The sequence below is a fragment of the Bubalus bubalis genome, chromosome 17, assembly GCF_019923935.1.
Source record: "Bubalus bubalis isolate 160015118507 breed Murrah chromosome 17, NDDB_SH_1, whole genome shotgun sequence".
NCBI lineage: Eukaryota > Metazoa > Chordata > Mammalia > Artiodactyla > Bovidae > Bubalus > Bubalus bubalis.
In genome coordinates this window covers 21,012,178-21,029,719 of record NC_059173.1, presented here as the reverse complement: position 1 = coordinate 21,029,719, position 17,542 = coordinate 21,012,178, and positions in this window count along the sequence as shown.

Sequence of the window (17,542 nt, the reverse complement as noted above, 5' to 3'; positions counted from 1 at the left end):
AGCATTCCACACTTGAATTCCTGGGATGCCCCTATGGAAAGTTAAAGAACCTTCAAAAAAAAAAAAAAAAAGAGTCCTCCTTCATGAGCAAGGGAATCACTGCGGCGACCACAGCACGCTGCCTCTGGGTGATGCCCAGCATCTCTCCAAGTGTTTTCCGGTGTTTCTACCCCTGGTCATGTTTGTAGAACCAACTCTAATTCTAACACCTGCTCAGTTTTAAATCACTGAGATGCATAGAATGACCTCCAAAGATGTCAACAGGGCATTAGAAAAACCCAACTTCTGGTTTAAATAAATTTTAATGGAAACTGAATCCCTTTGCTGTACACATGAAACTAACACAATATGATTAATCAAGTATACTCCAAAAAATACAGAAAGTTTCAAAAAAATGTTTAACAGAGGGAAGTGGAAATAGCAGGATATACTCTCAACTACATACCCACCCACACATATCCACATACATACACACACACACACACACATACACACACACACACAGCATGTACCTGTACTGGATGGCAGGTATACATCATATATTCTGCACCACAAAGAGCCTTCCGCACACCCAGCCCCACTCACATCCCCTGGAAACTGCTTGTGGGCCACCCCTCACATCTGGAGACCCACACACCAGCAAGGTGGTCTATCCCAGGCCCAGGATATTTGGGCAGGGATTCTGGGATCCCGGGTAACATGAAATCTGGGGTCCCGGGTATCAGGAGTTGTCTGGAGCCAGGGCTGGGATGAGGGTGGGGCAGGGGAGGGGCTTCCTCTCACATCCACCCTTGGACTCGTGTCCTCTGAGGGGAGAGCCTGGACAGAGTCAGCTCCCTAAGTCCCAGACCCAGGGCAGTCCCCCTACAGCCCACATCCAAGTTCAAGGGCATTACTGGCCCCTGGGCACCCCCATCCTCCCCCTTAGGACCATCATAGAACATCATTTAAAAACCAGAGCACTGGGACTTCCCTGGTGCTCCAGCGGTTAAGACTTCACCTTCCAATGCAGGGAATAAGGGTTCCATCCCTGGTCTGGGAGCTAAGATACCATATGCCTTGTGGCCAAAAAACCACAGAAGCAATATTGTAACAAATTCAATAAAAGACTTTAAAAAGAAAAAAAAAAAAAAAAGCCCACAGCCCTAAAGTATATATGTCAACACTTGGCCCCCAAGCATCCCCAAAACACGCCCTCTGGGAGCCCTATTATTTGTTCCCTGAGTAGAGGCAGGCCCCCTCCCCTGTACTTCCCCCAGATACAGCCTCTTTCAGGACTAGACACCCAGAGCACAGAGGTTTCCTACCATTTGGAAGAACAGAATTTCAGTTTCCTCTGTCACAGCCAGCTTCAAAAGCATGGGGACAAATTGATTTTTCCAGGACTTCCTTAATTGTCCCAGAGAAGCACTTGAATCTCCTCTATCTGATTCTATTTTCAGAGATCTGTTTCTCGGGGCACCTCTGACCCCTCTCAGAGGCTGGCAAGGAGCCCTCTGCCGCTTTGCACTGACATGAACTGAGGTTTCAGGAGGAGGGGATGGGGGTCTGAGGGACGCCTGCCATGCATGGCTCCCACCTTAATGCAACTAATCGTGGCGTCTGCGGTTTGTAAAGTTCTATTCTTCCCAGGAACACGGAGCTTACTTCTCTGTTAACCTCATCTACTGGCACATCTGTCAGATGAGGGAACAAGGCAATATTTTAAAAGGAATCACTTGTGTTTTTAATTAGTTAATTTATGGCTGTGCTGAGTCTTCATTGCTGTGCTCGAGCTTTCTCTAGTGCAGGTGAGCGAGGCTACTCTTCATTGCAGGGCACGAGCTCCTCACTGCAGTGGCTTCTCTTGTTGCGGAGCACAGGCTCTAGGCACATGGGCTCAGTAGCTGCGGCACACGGGTTTAGTTGTCCTGCCGCATGTAGGATCTTCCCGGATCAGGACTCGAACCCGGGTCCCCTGCATTGGCAGGCAGATTCTTTACTAGTAAGCCACCAGGGAAGCCCCAGGATAAGACATTTTTAACAGCAGACTGGAAGCAGACCCCAAATCTCAAGTCCCATGGGTCTGGCGCACTGTTCTATCTGAGGGGGCAAGGCTGCATTGCTTGGGTATCAAGGCAGAGACCCACCTTCCTCTGGCATTTTTTCATGGGCTGTCCTGGGGGAGGCTCAAATTGAGTTAAATAAGCCATTTTTTTTTTTTCTAAACCAAATACCAAAGTCACTTTCACGGAACTTAAAATTGCCCTGTGACCATGGAGTGGTGGGGGCAGGGGTGGCTGGGTGATGCTTGGCTTGGAAAAAGGCTGTGATGAGAAGATATGGGAGGAGACACAAGAGAAAGCCTCGGGCATGAAATGGTCCCACTCTTGGATTCACCATTTGAAAGTGAGCAGACAATTATTTCCACTGGAACCCAGAGAGGACTGAGAGTCCCAATTTTCCTACAATGCAGGAAGGAAATTGAGACTTTCAGTTCTGGTTCATTCACTTCAGCTCAGAATCACTCTTCGGTTGGAAAACTCCTGTGGCCTTTGCAGGTTGAATTTTTATGCCTGCATTTCTGCCAACTCCCTGTGCATTTAGCTCCAGACCTTTCCCCCTTCGGGCTCCAAACTATTGTTGCAAAATTATCCTTCTGTTGGGAATTTACAATACCTCTACCCTTTGAAGGTCTTCCATCAGATACTTTGACTGTAAAAAACTAACTGTTGTGGACTTCCCTGGCAGTCCAGGGGTTAAGATGCCATGCTTCCAATGCAGGATGGTGCAGGTTCAAACCCTGGTCAGGGAACTAAAATTCCACATGCCGCACAGCCAAAAAAAAAAAGTTTAAAAAACAACCATTGTTTCTAGACCTCTGTCGCTATTTATGGACTTACAGGGTATCAATTCTTATTGAGATGTCCAGGGTACCAGTGTCTATATACACATTTGTCCCCCAGTTAGTTGTTCCTCGGACTCAAGTCAAGGATGCTGTGTTTTAGGGGAGGAACAGGATATATGACTGCCCCATGGTGGGTTATTACATTTGCTTCAGATCAGCACACACTTCAAACCCTGAGACCGTAGACAACCCTCCATCAACCTCCAAACACAGACCCTCATGGAAACTCACAGACTGCCAATCACTGGCCCACGTGGTCCCCCATCACCCATCAACACAGGACATCTCCACAAGGAAGCATGGCTGTGACGAGTCCTGTGCTTAGTCGCTCAGTTCTGTCCAACTCTTTGCAGCTCCATGGACTGCAGCCCACCAGGTTCTTCCATCTGTGGAATTCTCCAGGCAAGCATAGTGGAGTGGGCTGCTATTTCCTACTCCAGGGGATCTTCCTAACCCAGAGATCGAACCCAAGTCTCTTGCATCTCCTGCATTGGCAGGGGGATTCTTTACCACTGCTCCACCTGGGATGAATCCTGGCCACTGTCAAGCAGAAGACAAGTGTATGCTGGGAAAGACATAATTCATTTCATGCCAATTCTTTTCATTTCCTTGTTAAAAATATAAAATAGGAAAAGAATCTTTTTGGAGGGAGGGAAAGAGGTGGAGACAGGGAAAGTCAAGGTAGAATCTAAACCTATACTGCCAACAATTGCTATTTTCTGGAACAGAAACTTGGCCCCTTCATACTGTTCCATATATTTATCAAAGTCATCCTTCTGCACAACGCATGTTCCCTGGCAGCCACCACCAGGAATACAGTCCTGTCCCTTTGGAAACTTACTTTAAAACACTCTCCATGTCCTACTTAAATGTTAGAAAGTCACAGCTTCCCCGGCCTGGAAACAGAGAGAGATTTAAAAAGATTCTTATCATCCCACTATTTTAAGACTTGTATTAGAAAAGATTCGCATGTGTCGCCGCCAGGTATAAAACAAAGTAGCTCTGTAATTTGTACGGTGAAAAAATAATGCACATGTTAGGTCCCCGACACATTCATTGAAGTAATTTAACCTGTGTTAATTTCCTCAGGCAGGAGGAGAAGGGGACGACAGAGGATGAGATGGTTGGATGGCATCACGACTCAATGGACATGAGTTTGACTAGGCTCCAGGAGTCGGTGATGGACAGGGAAGCCTGGCGAGCTGCAGTCCATGGGGTCGCAAATAGTCGGATACGACTGAGCAACTGAACTGAACTGAACTGAACTGAACTGAATTTCCTCATCTGGAAAAATGAGCATAAAAGTGTTTGCCCTGCCAAAGCAGAAATGCATGAGAAGCAGAGAGGCCATTTCAATGACTTTCCATAAATAGCCAACCTTCATGAGATACCTTTTTTGTCACTTAGCTCAGTCATGGTGTTTTCCAGTGAGTTACTGCTGCATAGTAAGCAGGTCCAAAACAAAGGCACTTAAAAGAACCATTTGGGGCGTACCCTGGCAGTCCAGTGGTTAGGAACACAACTTTCACTGCAAAAGGCTTGGGTTCAATCCCTGGCTGGGAACTAAGATCTCACATGCTGTGGGGCAACTAGTCCCGAGTGCCATAACTACTGAGCCTGCACTCTAGAGCCTGCGTGCCCCAACAGACGATCCCACATACCACAGCGAAGATGCCACGTGTCACAACTCAGATCCTATGTGGCCAAATAAATAGTTTTTTTTAAAGAGCCAGAACCATTGAATGAGAATTTCTGAAGACAGAGCATGACTACTTGAAAGAACGGATCTGTAGCATCACAGATGTTCATAATATGCCCAACTATTGTTCCTTTTTTTCTTTCTCTCTTACTTTCATTCTCCTTTTTAAATTCCTCTATTTTTCTCCAGTTATTTTTTTTCCTTTCATTCAACAATATTTGATTGAGTAATTGTCCAATTCTAGGCCAAAGTCTAGAAGAAGTAAGAGATAATCACATAATCTTCAGTTCAGTTCAGTCTCTCAGTCGTGTCTGACTCTTTGTGACCCTATGGACTACAGCACACCAGGCTTCCCTGTCCTTCATCAACTCCCAGAGCCTGCTCAGACTCATGTCCATTGAATCGATGATGCCATCCAACCATCTCATCCTCTGTCATCCCCTTTTCCTCCCACCTTCAATCTTTCCCAGCATCAGGGTCTTTTCCAATGACTTGGCTCTTCGCATCAGGTGGTCAAATATTGGAGTTCCAGCTTCAGCATCAGTCCTTTCAATGAATTTTCAGGACTGATTTCCTTTAGGATGGACTGGTTGGATCTCCTTGCAGTCCAAGGGACTCTTAAGAGTCTTCTCTAACACCACAGTTCAAAAGCATCAATTCTTCAGTGCTCAGCTTTCTTTATAGTCCAACTCTCACATCCATGCATGATTATTGGAAAAACCATAGCTTTGACTAGATAGACCTTTGTTGGCAAAGTAATGTCTCTGCTTTTTAATATGCTGTCTAGATTGGTTATGACTTTTCTTCCAAGGAGCAAGTGTCTTTCAATTTCATGGCTGCAGTCACCATCTGCAGTGATTTTGGAGCCCAGAAAAATAAACTCTCTCACTGTTTCCGTTGTTTCCCCATCTATTTGCCATGAAGTGATGGAACCAGATGCCATGATCTTCGTTTTCTGAATGTTGAGCTTTAAGCCAACTTTTTCACTCTCCTCTTTCACTTTCATCAAGAGGCTCTTTAGTTCTTCTTCGCTTTCTGCCCTAAGGGTGGTGTCATCTGAGTATCTGAGGTTATTGATATTTCTCCCGGCAAACTTGACTCCAGCTTGTGCTTCATCCAGCCCAGCATTTTGCATGATGTGCTCTGCATATAAGTTAAATAAGCAGGGTGACAATATACAGCCTCGATGTACTCCTTTCCTGATTTGGAACCAGTCTGTTGTTCCATGTCCAGTTCTAACCGTTGCTTCTTGACCTGCATACAGATTTCTCAGGGGGCAGGCCAGCTGGTCTGGTATTCCCATCTCTTGAGGAATTTTCCACAATTTATTGTGATCCACACAGTCAAAGGCTTTGGTGTAGTCAATAAAGCAGAAGTAGATGTTTTTCTGGAACTCTCTTGCTTTTTGATGATCCAGTAGATGTTGGCAATTTGATCTCTGGTTCCTCTGCCTTTTCTAAAACCAGCTTGAACATCTGGATGTTCTTGGTTCACATACTGTTGAAGCCTGGCTTGGAGAATTTTGAGCATTACTTTGCTAGTATGTGAGATGAGTGCAATTGTGCAGTAGTTTGAACATTCTTTGGCATTGCCTTTCTTTGGGATTCTTTGGGATTGGAATGAAAACTGACCTTTTCCAGTCCTGTGGCCACTGCCAAATTTCCTGGCATATTGAATGCAGCGCTTTCACAGCATCATCTTTTAGGATTTGAAAGAGCTCAACTGGAATTCCATCACCTCCACTAGCTTTGTTCATAGTGATGTTTCCTAAGGCCCACCAGACTTCACATTCCAGGATGGTCTGACTCTAGGTGGGTGATCTCACCATCATGATTATCTAAGTCATGAAAATCTTTTTTGTATAGTTCTTCTGTGTATTCTTGTCACCTCTTCTTAATATCTTCTGCTTCTGTTAGGTCCATACCATTTCTGTCCTTTATTGTGCCCATCTTTGCGTGAAATGTTCCTTTGGTATCTCGAATTTTCTTGAAGAGATCTCTAGTCTTTCCCATTCTGTTGTTTTCCTCTATTTCTTTGCATTGATTACTGAGGAAGGCTTTCTTATCTCTCCTTGCTATTCTTTGGAATGCTGCATTCAAATGGGTATATCTTTCCTTTTCTCCTTTGCCTTTTGCTTCTCTGCTTTTCTCAGCTATTTGTAAGGCCTCCTCAGACAACCATTTTGCCTTTTTGCATTTCTTTTTCTTGGGGGTGGTCTTGACCACTGCCTCCTGTACAATGTCATGAACCTCTGTCTGTAGTTCTTCACGCACTCTATTAGATCTAATCCCTTGAGTCTATTTGCCACATGATCTTAATAACAAGTATATCATTGCAAACTGAGATCAATGCTCTAAAGCATGGGTCTGGGTCTGCAAACGTCTGCATAAAGGGCCAGATAGTAAGTCCTGTAGGCTGTGTAGGCCACACGGTTTCTGTTGCGACTACTCAACTCTGCCATGGTATCAAGAAAACAGCCACAAACATTATTCACAGGAGCCAAGACATGGAAACAGCCTAAGTGTGCATCAATGAAAACAAATATATATATATATGTGTGTGTGTGTGTGTGTATGCGTGTGTGTGTGTGTGTATATATATATATATATATATATATATATATATATCGGAGAAGGCAATGGCACCCCACTCCAGTACTCTTGCCTGGAAAATCCCATGGATGGATGAGCCTGGTGGGCTGCTGTCCATGGGGTCACTAAGAGTCGGACACAACTGAGCAACTTCACTTTCACTTTTCACTTTGATGCATTGGAAAAGGAAATGGCAACCCACTCCAGTGTTCTTGCCTGGAGAATCCCAGGGACAGGGGAGCCTGGTGGGCTGCCGTTTATGGGGTCGCACAGAGTTGGACACTACTGAAGCGACTTAGCAGTATATATATATATATATATATACACATACATACATAAAACAATGGAATATTACTCAGTCTTCCAAAAGAAGGAAATCCTACCATATGCAACAGCAGAGATGGACCTGGAGGACATGATACTAAGTGAAATAAGTCAGGCACAGAGAGACAAAGACAGCATGAACCCAAGTATATGAGGGATCTAAAACAATAGTCGAAGTCACAGTAACAGAGAGTAGAATGATGCTTGCCAGGGACCAGGGGGTTAGGAGCAAGTGAAGATGCTGGTCAGAGAGTGGTTCTGGAGCTCGAATGCACAGCATAGTGACTATAGTTAATAACAACATACTGTATACTTGAAATTTGCTAAGAGAGTAGATCTCGAGTGTTCTCACCACACATATACAAAGAGTAACTATTTCAGGATGGATAGATTCTTTAGCTTGATTGTGGTGCTCATTTCACAGTGCCTACAGATAGCAAAACATTATACTGTTTTGCTAATATATACAACCCAAATATATACAGTTTTGTCAGTCATACTTCAGTAACTCTGGGGAACATTTTTTTGTTAAAGGGAAAAGAAACCATACAGAGACAATACATGGACAATACATAAACCAATGAACGTGGTGGTGTGCACACAAAACTTTATTTACAAAAGCAGATGAAGGGCCAGGTTTGGCCCAAAAGCTGCGGTTTATTTACCTCTAATCTGCAAGAACTTGATCTACTATGGTATGGGAAGAAGAGAGAAGGGTCTTTCCCTGAGGAAGTGCCTTTATTAATAAGGAGGTGTTTACCAGATGAAGGGATGTACAAAAAGACGGTGGGGACAGGTCGAAGAGGAGGCGTCATTGGAAGAAGTTTAAAAAGGCCAGTTTGGACAGAGGGAAAATGGATCAAGGGAAATTAGCAAGAAATGAGATTGGGAAGAAGTTGACAGTGGCCAAATCATGCAGGTCTTGGTAATCATGTTAAAACTGGGAGAGCTTTGATCTCAAAGCAATGGAAAACCAAAGAAGGATTTTAAGAGTTAAGGAGAAAAAAAATAGTTACACATAATTTTCTTTTCTCTCAAGTAGGTCCCATATTGACATATCTGAATGAGCTGAGGTTGCATTTTTCTCCCAAAGAGCTAATTTGTTACAGAAGAGAAGGTGATGGTGATGCTAGAGAGCTGGGGTGTCACATTTTGGTGGTCTTTACAACCATGGAGGAAGGTCTCAGAAATAAAGTCACACATTCCAAGGGATCAAAGAGGATAACGTATGGAAAAGTACTTTGTCAAAGTATTAAAATGCTTCTCAAGCATAAGGTCTTACTAGTCAAAGTTGGTACTCTGGAGGGATTCCTTGAATAATTAACTAATTGGTCTCATATTTCTTACCCTGGATTTAAAATTTGTTTTTAAGTATTTGGCTCCAAAGGTTTCTAAACTATTCTGTTTCATGGTGTTAATTTTTCCATTGTCTAGACAGCTGTAGCTGTCAGACAGGATTATCAGGAGGAAAGAGGCGATTTATGACCGAAAGTCAACCTTCTCAGCCAACGGAATTTACATATTAACGACCACTGTGGCAGCTGTCATAAGAAACCTTTACAAACTAAACCTTTTCATGTTTGTGCATTTCTGGAATTTGGCATTGGGTAGATATTTTGCATTTTTAATACACACAAAAGACCTTCTAATAAAACCTCACAGAAGAGAGATTGATGAGTGTGTACTTGGGGGACGTAGAGGGATCTGGGCTTAATTTTAAAGGATACATCAACTTTCTGAAGTCTTATAAGAAATAAGATGAATTCTAATGTCCTTTTTAAGATGAGGAGGGAAGGGAGGCATTCTATGGCCACTTTGCTTTGACAGACTCAAAGGCAGAAAATGTACCCATTAGAATTGGGTCATCAAATTCAGAGTAAGAGGAGCATCAGAGGTCACACTATTTTCTGCTTGTACCCCTTTTCCTGGTAAAGAATCTTCCTGCCAACACAGGAGACCCGGGTTTGATCCCTGGGTTGGGAAGATCCCCTGGAGAAGGAAATGGCAACCTACCCCAGTATTCTTGCCTGGAAAATCCCATGGACAGAGGAGCCTGGTGGTCCATGGGGTTGCAAAGAGTCGGACGTGAGTTAGTGACTAAACAACAACAAGCCCCTTCCCCCATCCCCCAAATGGGTGTTCCATTCCTGCGGAAATATCTCTGTTGATAAGGAAGGAGCTCACTGACTTCCTAATTGGAATAACTTCTTTCTACAAATGATACCTTCTTTATTGAAGTTTCCATTTATTGGTCCCAGATTCAGCCTCTGAAGCCAGTGGAAGATGCCCAGCCTCTCAGATAGAATGTTCTTCTGCTTCCTTATCTTTACTGGGGAACATCCCTTCAAGGCCTCAAAGTGGTTGCTCACCTCCAGCCTCAAGTCCCTGGTGGAAGCAAGGTGAAAAGAATAACGAGGAAGAGGAGTGGTACTTAATAGGAAAAGCAACACAATCTCAGAAGTCTCCATTGGATTTCCACTTGGAGCTCATTAGCCAGAATTGAGTCATGTGACCACCCAGTACGTAGGTTCTTTATATACAGATATAGGGTGCTGAGACAGAAGTGTCAAAGGCTTTAAAATGTTCTCAACTTCAATGTGGCAAGCACCTATCCTGGACAGAACTTTGTGTTTAAGGATGTTCATTCCAACAGAAGAACATGAATGCCCACAAATAATAAAACAGGGCTTCCCTGGTGGCTCAGTGGAAAAGAACCCACCTGCAATGCAGAAGATGCAGGAGATGCAGGTTTGATACCTGGGTCTGAAATATCCCCTGGAGGAGGGCATGGCAACCCACACCAGTATTCTTGCCTGGAGAATCCCATGAACAGAGGAGCCTGGTGGGCTACAGTCCATGGGGTCACAAAGAGTTGGGCATGACTGAAGCAACTGAGCACCCACACATGCAAACTGTTAGGACCAACCAGTGACATGAGGCAGACATTGAAAATGGCTTGTGAGGTTATATTCTCTGCATCTGTGACTCTGTTTCTGCTTTGCATGTAAGTTGATCTCTACCATTTTTCTAGATTGCACTTATTTCACAATTGCTTGTGAGGTCGGAGATAGTTTGTAATAGAACTCAGTAAGACATCCATTAATAGGAGAACAAATGAATAAATTATCTACTCATAGAATTTTATATTCATGCTGCTATTTTTTATTCATACCATTGAATTGTACTTCCTCAGCAACAACAAAGAAAAACTTTGCTGATTCATGAAGCAGCACAGACAAATCTCAAAAAAGACAGTGCAGAGTGAAAGATGGATAAACAAAGAAGAAAATACACTGGGCAATTCCATTTACTGCAACTTCAGAACAGATAATAAAAGATGTGGGAATCAGAAGAGTGGTTGTTTGGATTGGACAAAGGGGAGGCTAACTGAAAAAGTGTTCAAAGGACCTTTCTGGAGTGCTGGAAAGAGCCTAGAGCTTGACTGTGATAGAGGTTACACAGGTGGTTATATTTGTAACATACATTTTTTAAAAAAATTAATGTAAATGTGTATTAATGTATACATTTTAAAATTAATTTTTATTGGAGTATACCATATGCCCGAAATTCAGTCAAGGCAATATACAGGTTGTGCGTACATGCAAAGTCACTTCAGCCGTGTCTGACTCTGCAACCCTATGGACAGTAGCCCACCCGGCTCCTTGGTTCTTGAGGATTACAGAAGATCTTCCTGACTCAGGGACTGAACCTGTGTCTCCTACATCTCCTGCATTAGCAGGTGGGTTCTTTACCACTAGTGTCCCTGGGAAGCCCACAGTTACAGGTTAATATTCTGTAACCCCCTAGAGGCTTCCCAGGTGGCTCAGTGGTAAAATATTCTCCTGCCGATGCAGGAGAAGCAGGTCTGACCCCTGGATCAAGAAGATCCCCTGGAGAAGGAAATGGCAACCATTCCAGTATTCTTGCCTGGAAAATTCCATGGACAAAGGAACCTGGTGGGCTATGATTCATGGGGTGATCTCCAGTACTCTTGCCTGGACAATCCCATGGACGGAGGAGCCTGGAAGGCTGCAGTCCATGGGGTCGCTGAGGGTCGGACACGACTGAGCGACTTCACTTTCACTTTTCACTTTCATGCTCTGGAGAAGGAAATGGCAACCCACTCCAGTGTTCTTGCCTGGAGAATCCCAGGGACGGCGGAGCCTGGTGGGCTGCCCTCTCTGGGGCAGTGACTTAGCAGCAGCAGCAGCAGAGGTGTTGGTCGCAAAACATTATGGATGTAGTAAATGCCACTGAAATTACTCACTATTTATTTATTTGTTTGTCCACACCTGGTCTTGGTTGTGGTATGCAGATTCTTCAATCTACGTTGGGGCATTCGAGATCTAGTTCCCTGACCAGGGATTGAACCTGGGCCCCCTGCATTGGAAACTCAGAATCTTAGCCATGGGGCCACCAGGGAGGTCCCTGAATTGCTCACGTTAAAATGGTTAATTTAAAAAAAAAAAAAAAAAGGTTAATTTTACATCATGTGAATTTCACTTCCATTTAAAAAAAAATTTAAATGATGGTCATGTCCAAGGGGAGAGATGATACGAGACAGATGATGTCGACTGATGGTTTTTATCATCCTTCCCTTCCATTACCCCCTTTGCATTTCCTGCAGTGAGCACACATTAGCTTTATAATTATGAGATAACTAAGCAATTGATCTTTAGCAGAGACATTCAGGAGTTTGAGAGGGTAGAAGCAGAGCCAGCTTTCTTGTGCGACCCAGTTCCTGAGGGAGCTCTGGGCACAAAGGAGATGAATGTAGTGAGTGTTTTCTGCTCTCCTGTGTCTTATGTATGTGCTCCCTGCCACCCGTCACAGCACTGGGTGACAGATTCCTGCCCTTGCCTATAACAACCTTCTGCCTCACGGAGGCCACCAGAGAATAAGGTGAAATGTACCTTTCAGATACTTTCCGTGCAAAATGCAAAAGCTGTGACCCACCTGCTTGCCTGGATATTGATGCCCAGGCTGCTTTATGGGGATTGTCCAAGCTGCCTGTGTCATTGGAGGTTTGAGCAGAGTTGAGGCTAATGGGGGTGGGAGCTCCCAGCTCCAAAGTAAGAGATTGGGAGCCGTGTCTTGGATGGCTTTCCTGGGGGAGAGTCCTTTGTAAGGAGTCTGAACACCCCAGCTCAGGGCTCCAATCTGGACTCTGTCCAGACTCAGAGCAGAAACCCAACTGGGAAGCAGGCACCATGGCTGCTCCAAATTCTGGATTCTTGAAAGCTTTGGGGTGAGGGAGGGGCCACAGTCTTGGTAAGGAGCAGCTCAGTCTCAGCAAGCCGTCGCCCTGCAGTAAAACAGGAATTCCTACAAAGGGGGCATTGTGCGAGCTACGGGAAGTCTTTTAAGGAGGCATCAATCTTGTGTCAGCCAGAGATGTTTATCCTGAAGGCAATGCCATGTGGCCAAGAGCAGGCAGCGTCTCGGGCAGACGTCCTGGTCCTGGGGGTGGAGGAGGGGGACAGTGAGTCAGAAGGAGGCTGAGCACCAGCAGAGCCCATGTGCCGGATCCATCCAGGACCAGCATCCGAGAGAGGGAGGTAGCCGAAGAATATGAGACAACTGGTCTTGTCCACAAGAACACCACCTGAGTCAAGAACCAAGCAAGTGGCAGAAGGACCTCAGTCTTGTGGGAAATGAGGACCTTGGAGCAGTGGGTCAGAGGGCTGAGTGGAACCATGTCCATCTCTTACAGAGGACCCTGGGGCAGAATCTTGCACATTGCGGGGAGTTGATGGGACACTCCAAGGGTTTTACCCCTACATGAAGTCCTGGAAGGTTGGTAAGCGACGAAGACCCCAGATTTATCCTCACATCAGAGAGCCAGGGTCAAGATCTAAGATGGATGGCCTTCCCATTCACAGAGCCAGCAATGGAGGCAGGTAATGCAAACATCAGAAAGGCCATCAGACTTCCCAGACGGTCCAGGGGTTAAGATTCCTGCTTCCAAAGCAGGGGACATGGGTTCAATCCCTGGTTGGGGAACTAAGATCCTGCATGTTCCATAGCATGGCCAAAAAAAAGAAAGAAGAATAAAGGCCAGTTGGGGAGATCTTTGCCTTTGGGCTGACTCTGAAAAAGGCAGCACCAAAATATGAGAAGTGGAAAACCAGGGGGATCCAGGCAAATCGGGACCAGATTCCATGAGCCAGCTCTTTCTTCCTTTTTCCCCCATGTCCCAGCGGAAGAGTCCAGAGAGCCCAGGCCAGTGTGCCCAGGTGCTGGAAACCCCGGCTGCTGATGTCATCACTGTGGCAAGCTGCCATGTGACACTGGGCATTTAACCCTCTGTGGTCCAGTTTCGTCAGTGTTTCCATGAACGACACATGTCAGAGACTCTCCTGATTTGGCAAGGAGCCAAATGCAGGTGCCGCCGTTATGAACTGTCACTGGCTTTTAGCATCCAGTTCCCACCTCAGAGGACAGAAGAAACCTCTGAAAGAACCTTTGGCCTTTGCAAAATAACGCACGTTCCTTCCTCACGGGCAGCATCTTTCAGCCAGAGCAGCCAACAGGCTCATGTTTTGAGAGCTAGATTTTTCCATTTGGGGGCACCAAGGTTTTTTGGGAAAGAAAAGCGTCCTCATTTTACACGCCTGGCTCCAAGTGACACATTGTTTCAGTCCTCAGCTGGTCTCCTTAGCCAAAGCAGACAGGGTGACACCAGAAAGGGCAGTGGGGAGAAAGAGGGACAGAACCAGTGAGGTATTTCCTGAAACGAAATCCAATCTGATTGAACTTAAAAATAGCAGGAAAATCAACAGTTCAGAAAGTGGTCAGGGTGTGGGGCTGGAGAAGAGAAACCTCCCAGGTTTGGCCCGTAAATGCTAAGATCTTATTTGGCCAGAGGGATGGGTCAAAAGCCAGCAAAAGAAACACTGACCATCTGTCCTTACTGTGGTGGCAACAGGAGAAAGATGGGGTTTAGATTTTGAGGTACAGAGAAAAGGAAATAGGGCTGAGACTTCCCTGTCTTTCTTGGAGATGGAAGAAAAGGTTCCCAGCCAGGGAAAACTGTTATATGGTGTTAATGGCTGGTTAAGAAAATGTAAGGGGGGCTTCCTTGGTGGTCCAGTGGTTGAGAATCCACCTGCCAATGCAGGGGACACAGGTTGGATCCCTAGTCTAGGAATATTCCACATGCCACTGGGCAACTCAGCCCATGCACCACAAGAAAGAGCCTGAGCTCTAGAGCCCGATCACTGCAACAGAAGCCACCTCCATGAGAAGCCCAAGCACCACCTCTAGACAGTAGCCCTCGCTCACTGCAACTAGAGAAAGCCACTCGCGGCAAGGAAGACCTAGACCCAAAATAAATAAAGTGTAAGGGGATTCCACACGAAAGCCATAGAATGGAACAGATGCCCACAGGAGGTTGTGCAGTCTGATTTATCCCACCAGATAACCCCAAGGATGTGGAACCAACCATGTGCCTCCTCTCTTCCAAGTGAGACAAAGATGAAGTGCTTCCCCAAGGGGTGGCCAAGAATGAGCAGAAGGGTCAAAAATAAGAAAGCAATGGGACTTCCCTGGTGGTTCAGAGGTTGACTCTGCGCTTCCAATGCAGGGGGCCCAGGTTCAATCCCTAGTCAAGGATCTAAAATCCCACACGCCTTGCCGCATGGCCACCCTCTCCCCCCAAAAAAACAAAAAAAGCAATGGTGGTGATTTTACTAAGCCTCATGTCCAAAGCTAGAACAACATGAGAAAAAAAATGATGATTTCTCACAGCGAGCTTAAGAACGGAGGCAAGGGGCTTCCATGGTGGCTCAGTGCTAAAGAGTCTGCCTGCCGATGCAGGAGACACAGGTTTGATCCCTGATCTGGGAAGATCCCACATGCTGTGGAGCAACTAAGCCTGTGTGCCTGAGCACACAACTATTGCGCCTGTGCTCTTGAGCCCGGGAGCTGCCACTACTTAGCCTGGGTGCAGCAGTTACTGAAGCCCGAGTGGCCTACAGCCTGCACTCCGCAATAAGAGGAAGGACCGAGGTTAGAAGCACTAAAGAGCAGTGACCCGCTCACCACAACTCGAGAAGAGCCTGCGCAGCAACGAAGACCCAGCCAATAAAAAACCCAATCAATAAATAAATTGATATTTATTAATTAATAAATATCAACTAATTCTTTAAAAAAGAAAGAAGAAATGAGGCAGGAAGTAAGATTTCAAACAGGAGATATAAACCTCTCTCCGAGTATTGGCTGGAGATGGTGTTCTGGAGGTACCTCTCAGCCCTGATATGGGAATTGATGATTTGCAAAGGACGCTCTGGCCTCAAAAAGATTTGGGAGGAATTAAGAGACTGTGGAATTAAGGAATTAAGAGAAGGAAATAGCAACCCACTCCAGTATTCTTGCCTGGAGAATCCCATGGACGGAGGAGCCTGGTGGGCTACAGTCCACGGGGTCTCAAAGAGTCGGACACGACTGAGCGACTTCACTTTAAGAGACTGTGAGTCCTTTCTGGTTCAGGAGGAACAAACACTGGAAAAATAGGTTGATGAGGGTCAGAGAGTAAAACACGCTTATTTTCGTCCTCGATTTTTGCCTTTCTTTGGAGTCTGGGTTGCAGTTACCTTTATCTTGGCATGTGAGGCCTTTCAAAATGCTGCCTCAGGAGGCCTGTGTCTTCTCTGCGGGAGCCTGGGCTCCACTCCTCTGTCTGCCTTCTGCCCGACTGCATTCATTTTCCTCAGGCGACTCTAATTTTCCTTCTTGCAGCACTTTCTCCCCTTCCTGACTCCCTCCAGCACCTGTTAGCTGCCTCGTCCTGTGAGGCACCCAATTCTATTTCATTCGCCCTTTGAGGCACGGTTTGGATGAGCGTGCTAATTGTTTAATTTATTTCTCACCCGCTCATTCTCTCCTGGCCCCCTCCAAGGTTACCTCCTGCCCAGCTCTTAAATCTTCTTCTCTCCTCCCTCGATGAGGCTCGTCCATCAATTCACCCTCTCTCCTGTCGATCTAATCTCTCCCCCTACATTTGTTCCCGCTCCTCGGATATAAATTACCCAGGTCTCTGTGAGAGCGTGAGCAATGATTCTCAGCTTGTCTCTCTCCTAGCCCACATCATCCGCCTCCACAGAAATGCAGTCCTGGCCTCGGTTTCCCTTTGCCTTTCCTTGACCCTCATCCCTTGCAATGTACCTTTCTGCCACGTGATTCCATCTATGCTTCCCAGAGACCTTCTGGCCACCAAAACCCAGGACACCCAAAACAGACCTTGGAGTCACCTGGTCTTAGAAACAAAGGGACAGAACCCACAGGGGAGAGAAGCCTTGCCTGAGCTTACACCCCTAGTTGGTGACAGTTATCCTAGCCCTGCGTTAGTGCAAACCACAGATGCAGTTTTTAATTTTCTAGCAGCTACATTTTTTTCAAAGTGAGACTAATTTAAAAACTAGGTGTTATCTAACTCAACATTTCCAAAATCTTACCATCTCAACATGTAATCGACATTTTTTTTTAATTTCTTTTATTTACTTGGCTGCGCCGGGTCTTGGTGGTGGCTCACAGGATGTTTGATCCTTGTTGCAGCGTGCAGGGTCTTTAGTTGCGGTGTGCAAACTCCTAGTTGCGGCGTCTGGGATCTAGTTCCCTGACCAGAATTGAACCCCAGGGCCCCTGCATTGGGAGGGTGGAGTCTTAGCCACCGGACCACCAGGGAAGTCCCTCGACGTAGATTATTAATGAGATTGCCTACATGCTTTTTCGCGTCCTGGGTGTTTGAAATCCAGTACGCCTTTTACACTTGCAGCCCGTCTAGATTCAGACGAACCCCCTCCTCAGCACTCTGGGGCCACGTGTGGTGGGTACCTACCAGATTGAAAGGCCCAGCTATAGAGCTCCAAAGACAGGGTCCTGTTCCAGGGCTTTCTCCACCACACCCAGCTAGGCGAGGCCCCTGGGGTCTCTGCTGTCACGCCTCCCGCATGTCGTGACTGGGCGTCACCACCTCCTGCGCACACCTGAGATGTCCCTGACACTGTACCCTTCTGGTTTTCCTTTGTATCCCTCTTTCCG